Genomic DNA, 19,242 nt, shown 5'->3' with positions numbered 1-19,242 from the left:
CTTTAGACTATAAAAGGGACTTGTTGGATCTCAGCACCCAAAAAGGATTAGACACTGAAACCCTGGGAAGGGTAGAGACACAGCTGGGCCTCAGGAACAAATGGAGCCCTGACAGCAAATCCACCAGGGCTCTGTCTCTCATTCTCTTCTCTGCTTCTCTCTGGGTGTCAGATTCAACCTGTCTCTACAGAACAGCTGCCCAAATATGCTGGAAGACATTGTTTTTATATCTTAGGAAATCCATCACAGGAGAGTAACTTTTTCTCAGTTTCAATTAAAAAATTCCACTTGGTTTAGTCATATGCCCAACTCTGTATCAATCAAGGGTTTCTGGGGGACGGTCACATAGGATAATATCAGCTTCCTTGAAAGTAAAATATCTGTAGAAGTATGTGCAACAGTTCCCAGAAGAGGTGGGGGGTCGGGGGGAAGGTGAAGATGGGGAGGTGGGAAGCGAACTCCTGGTGCTAGGAGGCAAAATACTACATCTACTTCTGCAGAAACTCAAATTTTCTTGGTACAACTTTCAGTCCAGTTATTATGCTGCAAAGATTTGCAAACGTTACTGGAAACCTTCTGATTGTTATTAGACTGACTGGAGGACTTTATTTGTTCCTTTCCTCCTTTCTTCTTCTTAGCTATCATAATTTATTTCTCATTTTCTCTTAATGTTTTTAAGTTATCGTTCTAATGTCTCTGAACATCCATGCAGCATACAATATTGTACTGTCCTTACATACCATCTCTCATCTTCTACTATTCTCGGCATAATTGTCTGACACTGTATTCTCTCTTTGGCCACGTATTTCCTAAAAATACATTTTGGGACATGGCATCCTCAAGAGTAAGCCTTCAAAGTTTTTTGATTGTGACCCAAATAAAAAATATTTTATACATCCTGACTTAGTACAGACTCACATATATGCTTAGGTAATGAAAACAAAAGTTTTGTGAAAAATCTTTATTTGTGTGATGCACTCTCATATTTATTTTATCATATTTATTTGTAAAATCCTGGTCACAAATAACTGAATTTATTTCACAACCTTTGGCTTTAAGGTAACTCACTCCGGCCACCTGACCTCTCAGAATATAGACTGTATGAGGTACACTGGCCAATGTCATCTATTGGCCCCGTTGATTACCTGCTAAACATGCACCTGGCATTGCCTAAACCACTCCTCTTGGATGTTATAGAGTGACTACAGCCTCACCAACTCTAGGACAAACTAGAGCATTCCATCTTCAAAAATAGGAAAGCCAAATTTCTGGATTATATTCTATTCACAAGGGGCTAATGATGACAGCCAAAGTAGTAACACTTCTGGAATGAAGAGCTCTCTGAGCCTGTATTTCCTTATTTATAAAATAGGAGTAAAAATAATACAGAGGTTAACTATATAAAAATCCTAAATAGTATATCCTAAACAGTATGGCAGGAATATGAACAACCTACCAAAAAGTACCATGTGTACATTACTCTCTCCTCCAAAAAAGAGTGATTACATTTTCCTTACTATTTTCAAGTAGTAAACCTTCAGTGTATGTTATTTTAGTCAAGACTTGATGGAACAAAATTTCACTATGGAGAGGAGGCAGAGGGCAGTGGGCATGCAGGAAGAATGAATACTGGAGCAAGAAACAGATCACTTTATAATGTTAGTCTCTTTATATACATATCATCTGAGAAGACTTCAGATTGGATAATGATAGTGTAGTAATAATAATTGCAATCACATACTGCACACTGAGCGAATGGCAGGCACTAGGCCTGCATTATCTCATTTCATTCTTGTGACAAGCTTATGATATAGTTATGGATATTATTTTTTTTTAATTTAATTTAATTTATTTATTTATTTACTTTTCCCCCAAAGCCCCAGTAGATAGTTGTATGTCACAGCTGCACATCCTTCTAATTGCTCTATGTGGGCCGCGGCCTCAGCATGGCCGGAGAAGCAGTGAATCGGTGCACACCCGGGATCCTAACCCCGGGCCGCCAGCAGCGGAGCGCGCGCACTTAACTGCTAAGCCACGGGGCCGGCCCTGGATATTATTATCAATGCCTTACAGTTGAGTTTGGTCATGTTAATTTGCCCAAAGTCTCATTGCTAGAAGTTCTGAAACCAGAATTAAACCCAGGTTTGTCTCGTTCCTTAGTTGGAGCTTTTAACCAGACTGTACTGCTCCCTGCCCTCTGCCTTCCCAACTCCCAGCTGCCAAGTTATGATCCATCATTTCTGAAGCTGTTGCCACCACAATCTGGTATGTGCTCCAACTGTCACATAAGTACTTTAGCAAAACGGTTCTTTCAGTTCTTACTCAATTTTTCTCCTAGAGCTGCACTGTCCAATATGGTAGCCACTAGCCTTATGTGGCTATTTAAATTTAAATTAATTAAAATTAAAACTTCAGTTTTTTATTTGCACTAAGTGCATTTCAAGTGCTCAAAAGCTGCATGTGGCTTGCAACTACCATACTGGATAGCAGAGATAGATAACATGGCACCACTGCAGAAAGCTCTATTGGATAGCATTGTTCTTTAATGTATTCTAAAAATCAGACATAATTTCTATAGTGCTGCACTGAAGAGCAGTTTGAGTCATAGATACTCTGACCATTGTCTATATTCTTTGAACCACTATATTGTGATGTGATTCTACTTTATTCCTTCTCACGTTCCTTAGTTATCACTCACGAAAATTAATTTCCTGAATCCTGAGAAAAACTTGACTATGCTCATCAATATATATTTATGTGTCTAGCATTTATTCCATTAGTGGAAACACTTTAATCTTAAAAACAACAACTACCTTGTAAAATTAATTATTTATTTAATTCTGATTGGCCCATATGGTCCAGTACCAATAAATTATCAGAAATTAGTTAATGCAAATGAAAGTCTTGGCTATGTCTACACAACCCTGGTGCCCTTGAACCATTCTTTCATTCTTTCTTTCATCAAACTTGCACCGAGTGACTACTTGTGACAAGAAGTGTGACAGACGCAGGGAACATATAAAAATATCGTCGTCATCCTGGATCTTATAGGTTCTACTAGAACGTGCCCTCCATGGGGGTATGATTTTCATTGGCTTTGTACCCTGCTGTATCCCTAGCACCATTTCATACACAATAAGCACCTCTAAGACATATTTTTGAAAGAGTGAGTGAATAAATTATTTTTCTATTTGTATTTATTTTTTCATGTCTTGGCCATGACACAATACATAGAGAAAAAGAAGGTGAAAGGAGCTAGCCAAAATCCTAATCCCATTCAGTTTTCCCACTCCCCATGGACATGGTTTTAATGTAATTTAATTTAAAGCAAAATTTTCTCACATAAATACTTCAAATAAATGCGTTACTTAGATACTGCTTTTCCTAATAGGTTTAAAATGTAAGCTAAATTATAAATTGAAACAGCAGGCCTAAAATTAGATCTGAATTCCTTTGTGGTACTGGTCATCACACTTCACGTACCTGATTCCATGGAAGCATTATTGGAAGTACGCCGAGGTGAACCCCAGATGTTCAAGGAATGCTCACTTTTCTAGGCAAAATTAAAATAGAAACCCCTCATTCTGGCAGCTGAAATGCTAACAGTTGGCGTGAAGCCTCTTAGAGACTAATGAGACAGACGAGAGTGAAAATACTACTTTGAGAGTCTATTTCATTATTCATCCTCTGCTCTCTGTGGATGCTTTATAAACATTAACTAATGCTCAGAAACATCCCTGGGAGGTAGTTTATCATTGATGTCTTTGTCTTGTAATGTGGAAACCGAGGCATGGGGAAAGATAAAATTATTTAGTCAAGTTCTTCTAAAAAGATATCAACTGCAAAATGTACAGACTACATTTTTATAAATTCCAAACTCTTGACACAATCCTTTCACAGTAATAGGTATACACAGAATAAAATATTACAGTAGCTAAATTATTTTCAGGTGAAAAAAATCACTAGGTTATTTTAACCCTTCTAATCTGATACATCCAGATTTTCTGAAGGGGAGAAAAGGAGATTTATTTCTTAATTATTCTTCCTTTGGTTAAAGTACAGCAATATGACCTAGAAATCCCATCTTCTTGTGTAAGATCCTAGTGAATTTTTGGCACTGTAAAAAGAGCCCCCAAATTATTTGTAAGACATTGGTTTGCTCGTCAATTGTGCCACATTTCATCATGTCATCAAATAGTATTACAGCATAATTTTAATCATATATTATCCTAATACATTACTAGGTTATGGCTTAGAAAGTATTTACCGTTTTGGATATTTAAGTTCGCTCTTATTTAGTAATTTAAATACCCCTGCAATGAACATCCTTGTATATAAATCTGTGTCCTAACCTCCAATTATTTGTTGTTTAGTAGATTCCTAGACTAGAATTCAAAGGCATGATTAAAGGGTAGGGTAATTTTGAAGACTCTTGTTACACTGCTAATTTGCTCTCCTAAAAGGTGGTATAAATTTACCCTCCAACTAATAGCATGGCAAGGCCTACTTTAAGGCACTTTCCCCAAACCAGAGTATAAATATTTTTCAAATAAGTATTTGACAATTTTACAGGTAAAAATTTATATATCATTGATTAATGTATGATTGAGTGTGAATATTTTAAATGGTGTTTAATACCTCTTATTTCACCTTTAGAGAACCACTCTATTAGACCTAAATCAAACACTGAAATAACTATATACTTTTGGTTAAAAAAAATGGATTATTCTTTTTTTTTTTTTTCTTCCCCAAAGCCCCAGTAGATAGTTGTATGTCATAGCTGCACATCCTTCTAGTTGCTGTATGTGGGACGTGGCCTCAGCATGGCTGGAGAAGCGGTGCATCAGTGCGCGCCCGGAATCCGAACCTGGGCGGCCAGCAGCGGAGCGCCTGCACTTAACCACTAAGCCACGGGGCAGGCCCAAAAATGGATTATTCTTGAACCACTGTGTTAACTAATGATATAGGGATAATTATAACAATATATTTTATTTCAATTTGCAAAATATGTATGTTACTTATTGTTATCTACAACATACATTCAAATAAAAAGATGATATTACTGCACCTCTTTGAGGATGTTTCATGGTAGTAGAAAGGACACTCACTTGAGAATCCAATCCAATGTATCTGGCTTTGCATTCTGGGTTTGTGATTCAACATGCTGTCAAATTTGAATCAGACGGTTTAATCTTTCTGTACTTCCAAATATTTAGTTGGAAAATGAATATTATAATATCTATTTCGCAAGTGCATTGTCATGAATAAATGGGCAACATGTGAAGAGGTGTCCGGCGTGTATGGCACATAGTAGATACTTAATAAACGTTAGACTTTTTCTCTTGTCCTGCATTTATTTAACTTCAATAAGGCTTTGAGCTCTTTTCCCAGTGGAGGCAATAAACTTTTCATTGTCCCATCCAGTGTCTCTAATCGGTTAATCTCTTTAACACAATAAACAACATGTTTCTAATCCAAGCCACTAAAGTCTAGAGTTCTGTCTAGACCCATGGAAACTATCTCGGCTGGTCCCTGATATAAGAATTATACGTCTACCTTATTCTCAGGAACATCATACTGGATCCAACAAAACTTGCCCATTATAATCATTCCAGTATATTTAAATTATGATTCCTCTTTTAGTAATTTTCTGACCTAGACTCCTATCTTCATCTCTCTAGGACCACAGCCCTCTTTGGGGTAAGAGATTCAGTAAGAATAAACAAACCAGTTTTAATATTTAATTTATTATTAATATATTTTTTAATTTACCACGTGACACACATTTAGCATTAGACTAAAAAATCTCTATCTGTAATTTCTTTCCTTTTGTAGATATTCTGTGGCTCTTTACATCTTGAGATATGGCTATGTATTTTAATAATCTGAAATTGTCTGTTAATAAAGGCTGTACTACAGGACTGTTAGTTGTGCCACAGTATCTATTCTCTCCTTTCAGAGTAATAGAAGTTGTGGTTTGACACATGGCACTCAGAAAAAAGAATATATTTCCCAGCTTCCTTTGTAGCTAGTGCAGGGGAGGAAAAAGTGTTCCTTCTCCCTCTTAGGGTCCCTGGCTGTGTCTGAAAATTAAACTGACAAAGACAGATAAAAAGGAGAAAATTATACAAATTGATTAAATTTTTACATGTACATGGGAGTCTTACCAAGAGAATGAAGACCTGAAGGAGTGACCAGAGCAGGAAGCTGTTATATCTTTTAGACAAAGAAACAATAAATTTGTGAAGAATTGACAAAACAGAGGGGTTTGGGCTAGGGTAGTAAATGCTGAAGAAATAACTGGAATGATAAATGTTAGCTTGACAAGATTTGTCTGTATAGATTTCTTGGCCCCAAATTCCCTGTCTTTGGTGATAGGAATGTCTTCCCTCCTCCTGGCACAGAGAGGGTGTCTTTCACATGGGAGTTTTATAATCTGTTTCAGGGAAGAAAAGCACAAGGGGGAGAGGTCAGAGTGATCTTCCTGCTTCCACCATTTTTTAAAACTCCTTCAGCTTAAGCTATTTAATATGCCATGGTGCCATATTTTGGGGTAGCATGTTCTGAACCCCATCACTAGGTACAGTCATTTGACTAAGTACTGTTCCCTGGGATATAAGTAGAGTCACGCGGCAGATTTTATAAGCTTTCTTAGAGATTCTGCTGGTATATGTCCTTTCTATCTGTTCTTTATCCTTTTCCTTTTCTTTCTGTCAGGAAAAGGAAGGTAATTCTTGGAGCTGGGTAAAGCATTTTAGACGGTGTTGCAGAAGCCACAGGCAAACGATAAGATGGCAGAACTGTATCTGACACTTCAGCAATCCATCCCAGCCCTAGACCAATGACCTGGAGGTAATCAGCAGAGAGAAGTATGCTTTATTTTATTTAAGATACTCTAATTTGGGGTTATTTGCAACTCACAACTAATTCTAATCCTAACTTATCAGGCATCTGATGAATATAATTGTGAAGCAGATCTTAAATTTATTCTACATATGTCAGTTCTATACTATAAAACTCAATATTTAAACTGGATTTTATAACCATTTGCTGATGGTTAGAAGTCCCATAGCTTTTCTCAGCAACTGAGAAACGTTAGCTCTAAAATACAGGGCAAACAGTAGCTTCTTAATTGCATAATAACATTCTGCCCACCAAAAATTCTCCCAAAGTCTCATTATCAGTTACTCCTCACACATATTTTTCCAATATACATGGAAGTTTCTGTGACTATAACCCAACAGAACATACCAAATGGTAGAATTTGGCTCAGTATTTATAGTATATTCTAGTCTTCAGAGAGCTTTGCAATCATTGTTTACTTACTACGCACAATACCCATATAAAGTAGGTAAGTATTTTTATCCCACAACTGAATAAAATGAGAGGTTCAGTGCCCTGTCTGAGGCCACACAGTAAGTAGAAGTGACTAGCAAAGTAGAGATTAGAATTTCAAGGTTTCTGACACTCTGTGTTTTGCAGTTTTCTTTAATTCCATTAAAAAGCAACTACCTTTCACTCAGAAAGAAGTTTAATTTTTGTGGAGGTTGAAATTATTCCTGAATATGAATTTTTTAATATATTTTAGGCTTTTGTATTATCAATATGGCTCTTCTTCTGTTTTATGGAGCCCATATTGTATTCATATGTAGTTTAAACCTTCCAATATTAACTGATACACATAATTCAAAATGAATAATTCATTCATTTGACAAAAGTATTATAGATAATTAATAATGACATAAAATAGCTGGTGCTAAGGCTAAAAAGAGTCAATAAGCAAGGTCCCTATCTTCAACAATTTGTCATTAATTCACACTTTATGTTAAGATGCACATATATTAATAAAATATGTAAATTTCATGTATATATTTAATTTCATCTCACAAAAATAATGAATTTATACAAACAGAAAATTCAGATAATCTTTAAACCTTATCCAGCTCAATCAATGTGTGATGTTTATTCTCCTTCATACATAAGGGGCTTTCAAGTCTTAGTTCCCTGTAGGTAAGAGACCAATTTCAAACTGCAAAGACATTTGATTCATCCATAGTTACATGAGGTATATGGAGAAAATAATATTAAAGTATTCCTTTACCAAATATAGACCTAAGGTTTTGGGCATGCACTTTAAGGGTTAAATGTTTGATTTAAGCAAGAGATTATTTAAACACAGCAAATATCTTTAACTCAAAGAGTGTTTTACATGACTATATATAAACACTAAACTTGTGTTTCTTGAAATTTGATATTTTCTTTGTGTAGGAAGAATTAATTCACTTTGGCTCTAAGCTATAAAGGAGTGAGTGTCACAGGAGAAAAGGTTTGAATTCTCATAATCCCTAAGAGGCGTTATTGTAGCAGATATTGGATAAGATACATTTCTAAAGGACCAATACCATTTAACAAGAGAAAGTGGCACAGCCTAATGAATTTTGAGGCCCCTCATGCAATAAATGGTTTGAGGTGTTGTCTTCTGTTGTCTTTCTTACTGGCTATGTTAACCTTGTTAAAATTATTTACTTGCTTTGTATCTAAATAGATTTTTTAACGCTATAGCTTCTACAGTTCAATACAGGCACAAGATCTTCCTATTTCAGGGAATCATTTGTGATTGATTATTTTATAGAACGAAAACCTCACAAATATCAGGAATCATCTAAGAGTCTGGGAGTGAGGTTGCATTCTGAAGTCTTTGTGTTGGGAGTCAAGAAACTCAAAGAAAAAAATGTTTTAGTTCTTTTTTAGCCCACAAATACATGCTTTGTCTTTTGCAATAAGTACAGTAGACATTTTTTTAAAAATGATAAATATACCTAACATATTTTTCTCGTACATTTATAAAAAAGGTTAGGCAATTTTCCCAGACATTTAAAATGTATATTTCTTACATTAAAATACTTGTTATTTTACCCCTCTGAGGTCAGTAAGTACTACAGTCTTATTCTGGTATTACTGATAAGAAGAGGGAGGCAGACAGGGCTCAGGTGACATATCCATTACAGTGCAGGAAACTAATGACAGCTCTGGGATCAAAACTCAGAAGCTCCTGGCTCACTGACTTAGAGTTTGCATATTTGTTTAAAATAAATATATCACCCAACAAAATGACTATAAAACTCAACAGTGCCTCTCATCGTGACATCTAAATTCTCCCTTTAATTAAAAAAAAAGAACAATAAAACAAAAAACACCTCTGTTTTCTATTTTTCATGAAATTCTTAAAAATGAGAACTAGTCTGGTGTACTGTGTATAAATTCTAAGTGGAAAAGTTTCCAGGCAGTAAGTGCCTCAAAGAGCTAACTAAATTGTTACACGACATATTGCTGTGAGAGTTTCAAGGGAGTTTGAGACTTGGATTGAACTTGGGAAAAACTCGTGCACAGTGCATCGGTTATAGACTTTTTACATGGGATTTTTCTCTATGTTTTCTTTCATGGAGATGTGTGTACTATTAAAAAAGAAACAAAGAAAGAAAGAAGGAATCAGAGCTTTTACTCTTAAATGGAAGGGTAATAAATCGTGCCTTTCTAGGAAAAAATCTGGATGCTTAGATTGAGTTAATTAAACTATGTAAAGATAACCATTTATTCCCTTTTTTATGAGCATAGTCAGTTCTATTCACTTTAATTAAATATACTGTTAATTCATAAGACAGTAAAATGCAGAGGTTAGTATCTGAAACATTCCAATGTTCTCAAATTTCAGTTTCTGAATCTAAATTTGCCTGTAGCTAAACTGAATAAGATAGAAATAATTTTCCCCAATCAGAGAAAATTGCAGATGAGGTTACAGGGATAATTTCAGCCCAACAATTTGAAAGAATTTATCCCCATTTCCACACACAAAAAAAGGTGTTATAGTGAGTGTTCTTCTCTTCCTTTAAATTATAGCCTACTGTAGAAGGACAGACTTTTCTTTCTTTATTTATAGTGTATCTTCAAAATTGGGACAATTTAAATCAAGTCATGTACAAAAGAATGGAGGTTGGAAGTAGGGGCAGGATGAGATTGGTGTGGTGAGGTGTGGGTCAGGCGGGGAAAGGAAGTAGCCTGAATGGCAATATACTCTTTAGTCTTGATTATGCCCTCACTCACAATTTTGGTTTTTAAAACTAAAAAGATGAGAATGGAAAAAGAGCATAAAGGGAAAAAAAAATGGAGAAGGTGGGTGAAAATGGACCTCCAGGGAAACACTGCAGTTGATTTGCAAATTCTCAAGCGTAGCTGTTAGCATATCAACTCTCTCCACTCACTGGCCTGCTACATTACATACTCTAAGCGCCCTGGAGGGTCCTTCAACAGTATTTGCTGTAGAGCAGAATTCAGCATGTGAACCATAGTCAGAGTCTTAGTTTGCAAAAGGAAATCATTATAACTCACCCGCTATGAGTCTCTATAGTTATAGCAAAGCTGTATGTGTGTGTGTGGGCTTGTAATACATTGTTTACTAAATTGCTGATTTACTCCAAAGAAAATAGGAAAATATCCAATATATAGAAATGTTGATTACATATTTTAGACTTTAGTTCCATCATAAATTTTACCCTTCTATATTAGTGTTGAAATATTCATTTCTGCAATATTCAGAGTGTTGCTCACTGCAACATCCTGCCCTTCTAGCAGAGGGGGTCAGGGTCCCACCCTGGCTTAATGATAGTTTTCTCTAGAGTGTTTTCTTGGCAATCAACACAGAAGAAAAATACAAAAGAAGTATTATTCACCCGGTATCCATTCTGTGCATAGAATGGATATTCTCCCAAATGCTAGACTCACTATGTAAAATATTCATAAAGTTATGTAAGATACCCAGAATAAAAAAAATAGATTCAAATTAAAATGTACATTTTGAGTATGTGCCTCATAGAGACCCAATCTTTTCCAGCTGAAAAGTAAGGTAAAATTGTACTCTAATTTTTATTATATAATATAAAATGCCAAGTCAATTATTATTTATTTCATGGCCCAAAAAGTAAGAAATGTACATATTTTATTTTAAACTTTTTTTACATTACCATTTTTCTGATTTTTTTTCCATTTTTTATATTGTGCAATTAAATGCATGTTCTGTCTTCTGGCAAGGTGAATAAAAATTAAATATTCATTTAAATAATCTGCATGCTTATGTTCAACAATCCACATCTAAAATATTATTAATGTGTTAAATTATTAAACATAAATCACAAGACTAAAACTTTCAGCTTATAAAAGTCACCAAGGTAAGTCATGGCAATCTCAGTGTCATTTAGTTTTCTATTATATAAATTGAATTTTTAAAAAGGCATGTAGAGTTCATTTACATAAAAATAGCTATACAAGAGTAATTATTTCATTATGCAAATAGGAAACAACAAACTCTCTTAATTTATCACAATAAAAAACAATTTTCTCATAATACTATCAAGTCTTTAGGTTTCAGTGTTTCTTAATGTCTTCTTATCTTTCTTGAAATTTAAATACCTAGACATCAAACATATTTTCCTGTTGAAAAATAGCTTGTGCAAATACATGTGCTTATTTACAAAGAGTAACATAAATGTGTTGAAAATAATAAAAATAAAAGAAGCCACATGAGGAATCTGATTATAGATATTCCATTCAAAATAATTCAAGTAACATGATGATAATACTAATCTAGACTTTCTAAATACTGATTTTCACTTATTTTATTATTCATCATCTGGAGATATTCATCAAAAGCATGTTTCTAATAATTATAACATTTACAAGGAATTAAAAGATTTATTGAATAATAAAAATGTACCCTAAGACTCATTTGTGAATCTATTCACTTGTAGCCCAAGTCTGTGTCCCGGCAAGCAGGCAGGACCGTTTCTGCCATATCTAACACAAACTACGGCACTTGAATAAACGGTCACATTTGAAAATGTAAATGCACTTGTCTCAAGGAAAGATCAAACAGAACTCGTGTTTAATTCATGTGATGAATATGCTTTTCAGTTCAAAACTCTTTCAAATGTTTTCCTGGTGAAATTCATATATCACACATACATAAACATATAGGGAGTGAGTGTGAAAAACTATATCGGAGAAGTTTTACACTTTGCAAGTCCTTTAATGAGAGTCAGAGAACACGGCAGGAAGACACATAAGCCCGTGTGAAGTGAGGCTCATTTTAATGAAAACCTCTGTCACACACCTCATTTGTAGAATTATACCGAGCAGTTTCAATTCCTCATCTGTCACTTAAGGTTTGAGCTTATTGAAATGCATCCTGGGCCACAAAATGCCCCTTTTCCTTTCTCTCAGTTTCACTACTGCTGAGTTTTTGTTCTGAAGGCCATTGATTGGTTCTGACAAGAAAGTAAAGCCCTACAAATAGCCAAGTGAACGGCTGAGTGTCAGCATCGTTAAATGTCTCCTATCTGAACGGATTTGTGAAATGATAGATGTTCTGAAGGAGAATTCCTTCAGGCACAAAACATTTTTTCAAAGTTTTAAAATTTATTCTCTTATTTAGATGGCCAATAGCCCCTCTCTGACTTGAATTTTGTTGATTAATTGGTCTGGAAAAACCAGTAGTAAAGCATATGTATTTTTTTAAGCATTAATTCGCCAGAACAAACCACTCAAAGTCAGTATAAAATACAATAAGCCATAAAATGTGCTCTGGCTGAGAAAGAGGACAACAAAACTTTTGTAGATCAAAACGTGAAAAATACAATTACTTATTCATAGCATGCCAGGGCGTATTCCCACAACTGGTTTTGTTTCCATTTTCCACAACTTCAGGCACCTTTTGAAACACTATCACCAAACCTACAATTTTCTTGCATCTCAGTTGTGCTCAAGACTTAAAACAAATTTTGTTTTTGTTTTAAAGTATCAAGAAATTCCATTGAAATGCCACAAATATTAAATATTGGGATTGGATGATCAGCTGAATCTTTGTTGATGTATTGGAAGACACTGTAGTTCACTATTTTTATAAATTGGATTGCTTCTGCTTTAAGTTCATATTTCTTATTAAAATGACTGAAATTCTCATTGCCAAATAAGAGTGTTTTAGTCTCTAATAAGCAAAAGCTTATGCAAATGTAAATTAACATTAACAATATGGTTTCTTCTTTTTTTTTTTTGGTGAGGAAGATTGGCCCTGAGCTAAGATCTGTTGCCAATCTTCCTCTATTTTTTGTATATGAGATGCCACCACAGCATGACTTGATGAATGGTGTGTAGGTCCACACCCAGGATCCAAACCTGTGAACCCTGGGCCGCCAAAGTGAAGCATGCAAATTTAACCACTATGCCACCGGGCCAGTCCCAGTTAACATTAACGATATGTTTTGATTATCCCTGCTGTAGCAATTTATCTATGACTTGGTCAAAAGTATATTTTGCACAATTTATTTCCACAATTTTGTTAGCTACGAAAAAGCGCTTGTTGATATTTGTTTCCACTTCATTCTTCCTTGCATTCAATACCTAACACAGACCATTCTACCCATTTGGACCCTCAGAATGTTCTTGCCCATATTTGTGCCTTAGTTTATTTACTTTCTACAACACCCCCAAAACAAAACTCTGAATTATCTGACATTCACACATTTGAAGCACTGACAAATCTGCTGTTCTCTCTGCAAGTAAAAAGAACAGATAGCCTCCTTTGGTTGTATAGTTATGCAGGGATGTAGTTGAAATGTGGTAGAACACATTTCAAGAAACCCCCAAATCCTTCTATTTCTGTCACATTCTCTCTTGGAAAAGTTTTACTTGCCAATCAAGTCAGAAATTCTGAAGACCACCTTGTATTAGGACTGGCAGTGGAGTACCACCACATTTTTGACACTTTCAACATGCATTGGTGTATGCAAGTTTCCTTGAGGCCTTTTAGTACAGTTTCATACTATTTAATGTAAAATTAACTGGTTATTTTATTTTGGTGTATTTAGAATGCCAGATACAAAAAAAAAAGAAACTACTCCTATGTTTCAAATAGTTTAACTAGTGTGTGTAATTTGAGAAGCCCAAGTTACCTATATGAAAAAATTGTTTTCAAGAATTCATAAAATAAAACATGAAGTAGAGGATTTCCGATTTTAAGAATCTGATCATAAATTATTGATAGAAATCGTAAACTTGGCATAAAGTTTGTATGGTTGTGATATCATGATTTGCAATAAGAAATATATATTTGGTCTTGATCCCAGTTCCTGGCACAGAGCTCCTAAAGCCTGTGGAATTTCCTAAGTGATAAGAGCAATACAGATGTCTTTTGCTATTCATAACAAGCCCTTTTCAACCCCACCTGAGTTTATATTAATGAGGTGACTTTTGGAAAGCTCCTAAGAATTGGGGCTGGTTGTCAGGGGAACCAGCCATGTGATTAGATGATTGAAACTTTCGTTCCAACCACCCCTCCCACCTCCAGGGAGGAGAGAGGGGCTGGAGATGGACTTAATCGCCAATGACCAATGATTTACTCAATATTGCATATTTAATGAACCCTCTGCAAAAACCCAAAGAACAAGGTTCGGGGAGCTTCCAGGATGGTGGATACATGGAGACAGTAAGAGAGTGACTGTGCCTTAAAGGGCACATACCTTGCCCTTTGCATCTCTTTCATCTGGCTGTTCCTGATGGAATTATTTTTTAATAATAAACCGGTAGTCTAGTAAGTAAACTGTTTTCCTGAGTTCTGTGAGCAGGTCTAGCAAAATAATTGAATTTGAGAAGGGGCTCATGGGAACCTGATTTACAGCCAGTTGGTCAGAAGCACAACTAAGAACCTGGACTTGCAATTGATGTCCAAAATGGTGGGAGGGTGGGGGCAGTTTTGTGGGACCGAGCCCTTAACCTCGGGGACCTGATGCTAACTCCAGTTAGATAGTGTCAGAACTGAGTTGAGTAGGATGCTTAACTGGTGTGGGAGAATTGTTTGGTGTGAAAAGACTCCCCACTTCTGGTCCCAGAAGTGTCAGAAGTACAGTCTTGGGAGCAGAGGAGACATACAGGAGGATTATAGGAATTGCAGACCTGGCACAAAACTTCTATGTTTTACATATTCTATTTAAATATTCTATTACTAGGTACTATGAATCATATATTCATTAATCACTCATGCAATACTTAGCTCTTGTACGTTCTGACATATTTTGGATCTTAAAAATTCATGATTGACACACTATATTAAGATAGACACAACCAAATGTTTTGTTTATGCCAATAAATTAATTAAGTTATATGGATTTTAAGAAGAAATTATCTTCACATATAACATTTCAAATAAAAAATAAACAGAAGAATTGGAAAATAAATGCTATAATTGAAGAAAATAAAATTACGTAAAATAAATATTTTGTAATACCTACATATAAATATGTATAAACCCCTGAATTATCCATCTTGTCAGTTTCATTTTACATGTTAAAAGTGACCTGACTAGGGCCAGCCCAGTGGCGCAAGCGATTAAGTGCGTGCTCCGCTGGGGTGGCTGGGGTTCACCAGTTCGGATCCTGGGCGTGCGCTGACACACCACTTGGCAAGCCGTGCTGTGGCGGCGTCCCATATAAAGTGGAGGAAGATGGGCATGGATGTTAGCCCACGGCCAGTCTTCCTCAGCAAAAAGAGGAGGATTGGCAGATGTTAGCTCAGGGCTGATCTTCCTCAAAAAAATAAATAAAATTTAAAAAGTGACCTGACTTTTAGCATATTGGTTTAGTAGCTGCTCTGATTGATTGATTGATTGATTCATTCATTCATTCACTTCTTTATAAAACATACATTAAGTGAATCTTACTAGAGAATAAGGATGCAAAATTAACACTTTCCTTGGATTATTTACTACTATAGCACCTCTACGTTCTTCAGAATGTCTTTCACTCTAATTATTTCTGAAAGTCCCAAGGAGAGGGCTCACAAACAACTCCTTTCTGCAACCAACGGCCATGTTTTCCATTTTTGTGCCATCCCCTTTTGAAATACACTCGAGGGGCTTTAGTTCTTTTGTTGCCGTCAATGATCAATGAGCTGAAATAGTAAAGATAAAAAACAAACCAACTTGGTTATCTGGTCATCAATGTGTAAAAACAAGATGTTTGCTCACCTTTAAAATATATCCAGAATCCACTCACTTCTCACTGCCTCCACTGCTGCAACTATAACGAGGGTCATCATCATTCCGTGCCCCAGGATTACTGTAAAAGCTCTCTATCTGGCCTTCCTATTTTGACTCTCCTTTCCTCTTCACTTTCAACATTGCTGCCAGAGAGCATATCATTCCTCTGCTCAATATCCTGTAAGGAACTTTGATTTAGAGAAAAAGCCAAATTCTCTAATGATCTAAGATCTGCCTCTCCATGACCTCTCTGACTTCATCTCTGCTCAACTCATCCTTGTTCACTCTGTTCCAGCCACACTGGTCTCCTTGAAGTTCCTCCAAAATTCCTCTTATGCTGTGACCCTTCAGCATTTATCTCTACTGCTGTTCTATCATCCTGAAATCCTCTTCATCCAAATAACTTCTTGGATAACTCCTGTTCCTCCTTCAGGTCTTTGCTCATATGAAATCTTCTTTATGAATAGAATATTTATAATTGCGACCCTTGCTTACTCTTTTTCTTTTCTTCCAAAGCATATATTACCCTCTAACATTGTATATAATTTTTATTCATTTATCTGTCTATGATTAAGTGCTTAGCTCATCCACTAGAATTAAGTTGTCTATACTATATATTCCCATTTCACTTTATATTTCTTTTGCCATATTAATTATTATGTAATATTATAATTGATTGATGGAATTTAGCCTGCCCAATAGAATCATCACTGCTAGGGTAGGATCACAGATTTTCTGCAAACCCGTGCAAATAATTAGGACCTATTAGAAGTAGTAGTTATAGTGTCTTAAGACAAATTCATTCTTTCATTGTTAAATGAATTCATTGTTAAATGTCAGATATAGTGTGATGTATTAAAAATCAAGGCTTCAAGATCGAAAGTACCTTTCAGTAAATAAATACATACAGATTGAGATTTGGAATAAACATTTCTTCCATGTGTCTGGAATGATTATTTATTTGTTTACGTATTCATTTACTTGTGGAGTTTTATTTTCCCTCTCCTGATACCAAACATGTGGTGTCTTTGCCAACACCACTTCTCTCGCTCTCTAATTCTCTGACACAATGTAAGTGTTTTACAATTCTCTTCAATTCTAACACCAACTACCTGGAGTTAGTGTCAGACTCCACAGGTCTAGGGCTCAGTCCCACAAGCCTGTCCTCACTTCACATGTCAATCAGGAGTAGCAGGTCACTTGTAATTCTTACTGACCAGCTATAAATTGAGGTTCCCACAATCTGCTTCGAAAATTTGCTAGGATGGTTCACAAAACTGAGGAAGACACTTTACTTGTGTTTACCAGTTATAAAGGATACAAATGAATAGACAGATGAAGATTTACATAGGGCAAGGTCTAGGATCCCCAGAGTAGGTGTTTCTGTTTCTGGGGAGTTCGGAAGTGCCATCCTCCCAGCACAGGGATATGTTAGCCAATCTGGAAGCTCCTCAAACCCCATCATTTAGGGACTTTTATGGAGGTTTCATTACAGATGCATGATTGATTATATCGTTGGCCATTGGTGATTGGCTCAATCTCCAGGCCCTCTCCCCTCCAGGAGGTTGGTGGGTGGGGCTGAAAGTTCCAAGCTTCTAATCAAGGCTTGTTCTTTCTGGTAACCATCCCCAATCCTAAAGATATCTAGGGATCTGCCAAGAATCACCTCATTAGAACAAAAGATACTCCTGTCACTCTTCTTATAACTCAGAAAATTACTCGAGTTTTAGGAGCTATGTGCCAGTAACCGAAGACAAAGACTAAATATCTTATTATACCACAGTATGTATTTGTGTATGTATGTATGTATTAGAACACAATGAATTGCTTTTATTTCAGTATGCATCCACATTTTCAGCATTTAGTGGTCCTTATCAGAAAAGTGGAAAAATGCAGCAATTTGGCAGGAAGTCAAGCCTTCTAGTTTGGGGATCTGCCTTGCACAGAGTTCTTTCTTAATCCCCGCTGAGGATCACGAGAAACAGTAGCACCAAACCAGAGCATGCACCGAATTCAAGGTTCTTTTTATTCCAATTGTCCAATTCCAAACTAGACCCAAGTGGACTTCAAGGATCACCAAATGAGAGCCCTGTTGTTTAAAACTTCTTAATTTAAAAAGAACTTAAAACCTCTTCAATTTTTAAAAGCAAAAGCAATTACGGGAACAGAAAATTCATTCAGAGGAATTCTTTGTGCTTACAAGTGTCTTCATGCGACCTTTCTCCAAGTTTAACGACAAGGAACTTTGAGAGCTGGCACATCTGAGCAAGCCTGGTGACTATTCTTTCCACCATATCAAAATCTGAGCTAAAAAATGTATCAACTAATGATGACAGCAGAGCATGGCAGGGCTAAGGATCTAATATTCATTTTCCAGGCTGATGGAGAGTAATTAAATATGGTTCCAAAACTAAATGAGGGAGGTCAGAGATTCTTTCCAAACTTACCTGATGTGCTCTGATCAAAGTACGAAAATGTCACAGAAAGTCTTGGGTGGTGACAGTGCAAAAAGGAATTTGAGGAGGAGGGGGGAAAAAGCAGCACTCCTCAATAAAAGTAGGGGAGAGAAGATATGGGACATGCCTTGAATTCCTCACAAAAGTCCAATTTCAGAGAAAGCAGAGGGGGTTACAATCTCTGCTTCGGCCAAGGGTGGTAGCGGAGGAGAGTGAGGAAAGGACAAAACTTGGAAAGTGGGCATAGTTTAAGACTAAAAAAAAAGAAACCAAGGGTGCAGAAAAACACCCCCATACACCCACCAGCAGTCTCACAAGTTGCGACCTGAAATCTTCACATCTAACAAGCCACCCCAAGCTGGAAGGCTATCCTGGGGAAGGAGGGAGGCAGGGAGGCGTGGGGATGTGATGGGAGAGAAGGCAGACCCAGGCCATCTAATCAGCAGCAAGGTGATTGTGATTGGGTGATGTCTTTTCACAGTTGAGTTAGATGCACCCCATCGGTTAAGATGGAAATCAATTTAAATATATTTTCTTGATTCTAGAAGTTCAACTAAGTGGACAGTGGTTACATTTGATAGGGTTGTTTGTTATAGTACAACTTATATATTTCAAATGGACAAAAAATTAGTATCATTTGTAGTATCTTAGGATAAATTACTTTGAACGGGAATTTCCTTTCCAGTATTTTAAGGTCTACAAGAC

The 19,242-nt window shown here is 36.2% G+C and overlaps 1 long non-coding RNA gene across 3 annotated transcripts in view; it reads right to left on the bottom strand.

The window, feature by feature from the left end:
* The window catches only part of LOC147918075 (uncharacterized), a 200,088-nt gene that overhangs the window by 5,415 nt on the left and 175,431 nt on the right, over nucleotides 1-19,242 (bottom strand). The window lies entirely within an intron of this gene.

This window comes from Ceratotherium simum, chromosome 2 (genome assembly GCF_057802395.1).
Source record: "Ceratotherium simum simum isolate JZ-2026a chromosome 2, ASM5780239v1, whole genome shotgun sequence".
NCBI lineage: Eukaryota > Metazoa > Chordata > Mammalia > Perissodactyla > Rhinocerotidae > Ceratotherium > Ceratotherium simum.
This window is presented reverse-complemented; position numbering and strand designations above follow the sequence as displayed.